This window comes from Schistocerca serialis, unplaced genomic scaffold (assembly GCF_023864345.2).
Source record: "Schistocerca serialis cubense isolate TAMUIC-IGC-003099 unplaced genomic scaffold, iqSchSeri2.2 HiC_scaffold_149, whole genome shotgun sequence".
In the NCBI taxonomy this organism is placed as follows: Eukaryota; Metazoa; Arthropoda; class Insecta; order Orthoptera; family Acrididae; genus Schistocerca; species Schistocerca serialis.
This window is the reverse complement of record NW_026047707.1, coordinates 10,001-15,000: the sequence shown is the minus strand read 5'-3', so window position 1 is coordinate 15,000 and position 5,000 is coordinate 10,001. Positions and strand designations below refer to the sequence as shown.

The window sequence follows — 5,000 nt, the reverse complement described above, 5'->3', positions numbered from 1 at the left end:
CCATAACTGATTTAATGAGCCATTCGCGGTTTCACCTTAATGCGGCTTGTACTGAGACATGCATGGCTTAATCTTTGAGACAAGCATATGACTACTGGCAGGATCAACCAGGGAGCTGCGTCAACTAGAGCTGAGCAGCCGGCCGCCCGGGAGTGTGTCCCGGGGGCCCGCGCGAACACGCAAGCGTCCGCTCAATTATTCTGCAAACAGGAGGAGGCTGAGCTCCCCTGCACAACACACCTCGAAACCCTCTCAGGTCCCGGCGGCGCGCAGCGCCGTCCTAAGTACTTGGTCGGGTTCGAGAGAGGCGCAATCGCCCGGAGTTAGGCGAGTAGACGCTTTAGGTGCGACCACCCGTGCTCCCAACTGAGCTTGCCGCTGCCGACAGAGGCCCGGGAGCGTGCTGTCGTGGCATTGCCGGCGGGAGACAACACGCGCCACCTACGGTGACCGGCAGCTCCAACGCCAGCGCCACAGAAGGACAAAAGCCCCACTTGGGTGCCGAAGCGAACTCTCCCAGCACAGCGCACGCGCCAACACGTCCGCACAGCTGCGATACAAACCACCTGCGAGAACCGCTGGGGCGACCGAGCAGCAGACGGCGTCGCGGCGCCGAGCGCCGGGCGGCGGCGCATCCTCAGCGCACACAGTCCTCAATCGGACCAGCACACTGCAGATGGCCACCGCGCTTCGCACCGGGCCCGCGAGGACCTACTTTGGCCGCAAGGCGCCGCGAGCAGGGGGCGCCGGCGCGCAGCTGCGCCGCCTGCCGCGTCCGTCGGCCGGCGCGCCTGCCACTGGCCGCCCCCACCAGCCGGCTGTAGCGCGTGCGCCCACGCACCGCGCTGCCAGCACGCCGGGCGGCCCCCCCTCACCGGCCGGGGACGGTCCCACCCAGCCACCGCCGCGTATCGCCTCACACCCAGATCCCCTTTCGCGTTCGTGGGCATGGTGGGTCCCCTTTCACGTTCGTGGGCATGGTGGGTATCCCTGAAACAACCGGTTAATAGCTCGACCGATCGTCGCCAACACTGATTCACCTCTAGCGAGAACAACCGCACCACAACGGGTTACCTGTTGTTCATTTGCGTAACGTCACCAGCAAACGTAGACGTCCATCGCCATTTGCAACGAGTATTGCATGCCTGTGTCAGGTGTCACAACACACTACGTCTGCCCACATAGACGCAACAACATGTGCACGCCTCGAGAACACGTGGAAGGTAGCCCCCGTACGTATGCGGTGTCCATTGTGCGAACGACTGTCAGCCGGCCTCTGCAGGATGTCGCAGATGTGGAACGCGGTGCAACATGCTATCACGGTGTGTGAGAAGAGACGACTACGTCCGAATACACGCTCCACTACATCAACAGACTGCTCATGCTGATCGCCATCCAGGGCGTCCGTTCCTCCCACACGTCTGAATGGCGTACCACACTGCAATCCAGCTCTTATAGGGAGACGACACGTAGCTGCGTGCACAATATTTGGACTGTATGGTCTGCCGTTGCTAGGCGCAGTCGTCGTACGGTCACACATGTGCCACGATGTATCATTCAGTACATACGGACCAATGTGCAGTACAGTTTGTGGGTTTTGCGTACATCGGCGGACAGGTGACAGGCCGTACCACAACGTAGGCTGAGTACGTCGGCATGCGAAGGGCATTGAACATGCAAACTTCTCAACGACCAGCTTGCGAAGGCAGGGGGGAAGGGGGGGGGGCATGTACGTCCTGCTGCTATCCACATTACAGTGTATAGCAGGAGCATGTGGAAAGTCAGCAACACCTGCAAGGTGTTTAACATGACGCGATACACAGGGGACCGGGCAGTGCGAATAGCGAACTATATTGCGAGGGTTGCGGTTAGGCAACACTACACTAATTTAACGAGTTGCATAACAATTACAGAGCAGGTTCAGCGACAACGTGCGTCAGGTTAAGGCGCAATATAGGTTAGGTTGAGGCACAATATAGGTTAGGTTAAGGCACAACATGGGTTACGTTAAGGCACAAATTGGGTTACGTTAAGGCACAACATGGGTTACGTTAAGGCACAACATGGGTTACGTTAAGGCACAAATTAGGTTACGTTAAGGCACAAATTAGGTTACGTTAAGGCACAAATTAGGTTACGTTAAGGCACAAATTAGGTTACGTTAAGGCACAAATTAGGTTACGTTAAGGCACAAATTAGGTTACGTTAAGGCACAAATTAGGTTACGTTAAGGCACAAATTAGGTTACGTTAAGGCACAAATTAGGTTACGTTAAGGCACAAATTAGGTTACGTTAAGGCACAAATTAGGTTACGTTAAGGCACAAATTAGGTTACGTTAAGGCACAAATTAGGTTACGTTAAGGCACAAATTAGGTTACGTTAAGGCACAAATTAGGTTACGTTAAGGCACAAATTAGGTTACGTTAAGGCACAAATTAGGTTACGTTAAGGCACAAATTAGGTTACGTTAAGGCACAAATTAGGTTACGTTAAGGCACAAATTAGGTTACGTTAAGGCACAAATTAGGTTACGTTAAGGCACAAATTAGGTTACGTTAAGGCACAAATTAGGTTACGTTAAGGCACAAATTAGGTTACGTTAAGGTACAATATGGGTTAGGTTAAGGTACAATATGGGTTAGGTTAAGGTACAATATGGGTTAGGTTAAGGTACAATATGGGTTAGGTTAAGGTACAATATGGGTTAGGTTAAGGCACAACGTAGGTTAGGTTAAGGCACAACATAGGTTAGGTTAAGGCACAACATAGGTTAGGTTAAGGCACAACATAGGTTAGGTTAAGGCACAACATAGGTTAGGTTAAGGCACAACATAGGTTAGGTTAAGGCACAACATAGGTTAGGTTAAGGCACAACATAGGTTAGGTTAAGGCACAACATAGGTTAGGTTAAGGCACAACGTAGGTTAGGTTAAGGCACAACGTAGGTTAGGTTAAGGCACAACGTAGGTTAGGTTAAGGCACAACGTAGGTTAGGTTAAGGCACAACGTAGGTTAGGTTAAGGCACAACGTAGGTTAGGTTAAGGCACAACGTAGGTTAGGTTAAGGCACAACGTAGGTTAGGTTAAGGCACAACGTAGGTTAGGTTAAGGCACAACGTAGGTTAGGTTAAGGCACAACGTAGGTTAGGTTAAGGCACAACGTAGGTTAGGTTAAGGCACAACGTAGGTTAGGTTAAGGCACAACGTAGGTTAGGTTAAGGCACAACGTAGGTTAGGTTAAGGCACAACGTAGGTTAGGTTAAGGCACAACGTAGGTTAGGTTAAGGCACAACGTAGGTTAGGTTAAGGCACAACGTAGGTTAGGTTAAGGCACAACGTAGGTTAGGTTAAGGCACAACGTAGGTTAGGTTAAGGCACAACGTAGGTTAGGTTAAGGCACAACGTAGGTTAGGTTAAGGCACAACGTAGGTTAGGTTAAGGCACAACGTAGGTTAGGTTAAGGCACAACGTAGGTTAGGTTAAGGCACAACGTAGGTTAGGTTAAGGCACAACGTAGGTTAGGTTAAGGCACAACGTAGGTTAGGTTAAGGCACAACGTAGGTTAGGTTAAGGCACAACGTAGGTTAGGTTAAGGCACAACGTAGGTTAGGTTAAGGCACAACGTAGGTTAGGTTAAGGCACAACATAGGTTAGGTTAAGGCACAACATAGGTTAGGTTAAGGCACAACATAGGTTAGGTTAAGGCACAACATAGGTTAGGTTAAGGCACAACATAGGTTAGGTTAAGGCACAACATAGGTTAGGTTAAGGCACAACATAGGTTAGGTTAAGGCACAACATAGGTTAGGTTAAGGCACAACATAGGTTAGGTTAAGGCACAACATAGGTTAGGTTAAGGCACAACGTAGGTTAGGTTAAGGCACAACGTAGGTTAGGTTAAGGCACAACGTAGGTTAGGTTAAGGCACAACGTAGGTTAGGTTAAGGTACAACGTAGGTTAGGTTAAGGTACAACGTAGGTTAGGTTAAGGTACAACGTAGGTTAGGTTAAGGTACAACGTAGGTTAGGTTAAGGTACAACGTAGGTTAGGTTAAGGTACAACGTAGGTTAGGTTAAGGTACAACGTAGGTTAGGTTAAGGTACAACGTAGGTTAGGTTAAGGTACAACGTAGGTTAGGTGAAGGCGCAATGTAGGTTAGGTTAAGGTACGATATACCTTAGGTTAAGGTACAATATCGCTTAGGTTAAGGTACAATATAGCTTAGGTTAAGGTACACGTTGTAGGGAAAGGTGTATTTTGGGGGGGGAGGGGGCGGCAGGTTCGTTGATAGTGATTATCGTAAGTGCATGCCTGCGGGATCATCCGATTTGTCACGTCAGGATGCACTTGTGGCTCATGACAGGCGGCGCTCCGATTCCAAGGTTGTGGCAGATCTGTGTCTTTCATTCCTGCCATTGTTTGTGTACTGTGACAGGAGGCAGTATTGTGATGTTGGGTGCACCCCTGTGTAGGACATGTGTGGGTGTTCGTGGCTTAGCTGAGCAATGGCGGATGTCGGAAGGGTGGGATATTCTGTTTTCTGGGTGGACCTCCCGGTCTGGTTATGATAGTGTGGATTGTGTAATGTGGCGGAGAGGATGCACCGGATGTTCTTCCATGCTGGTGGTTAGATATTGTGTGTGTGCCTGTTAGAGGCAGAGAGTAGTGTGTGATAGTGTCTGGCTGACGTGTGGTTCTCATTGTGTGCAGAGTCTTTCAGCATGTATAGGGACGGTTGTATATATTATCTGTATTCTGATGGCTCTGCATCTATTACTAATCAGTGCCGTGTATACGGTTACTCTGGTTCCAGTCGAAACTGTTCTATCTCTGTACATTAGTGACACTGCGGCTCCACTATGTTGCCGCCCCTGTCGGCCGTTTCCCCCAGTGTGTGGCTAATGATTATCAGCAATCAGTCTATTAGTCAATACCGGTAGTGTGACGACGTGAAATGTCCGGGATGGGGGAAGCTACACGCTTCCCGTGGGTCAGGG

At 50.1% G+C, this 5,000-nt stretch overlaps 1 non-coding gene across 1 annotated transcript in view; it reads right to left on the bottom strand.

Annotated features, from left to right (window-relative positions):
* Positions 1 to 114, bottom strand: part of LOC126443456 (small subunit ribosomal RNA) — a 1,909-nt gene extending 1,795 nt beyond the window's left edge. Inside the window, exon 1 of the ribosomal RNA XR_007581929.1 lies at positions 1 to 114. This exon is cut by the window's left edge and continues 1,795 nt beyond it. This is a non-coding gene — a ribosomal RNA (small subunit ribosomal RNA).
* Positions 115 to 5,000: the final 4,886 nt, after the last annotated feature.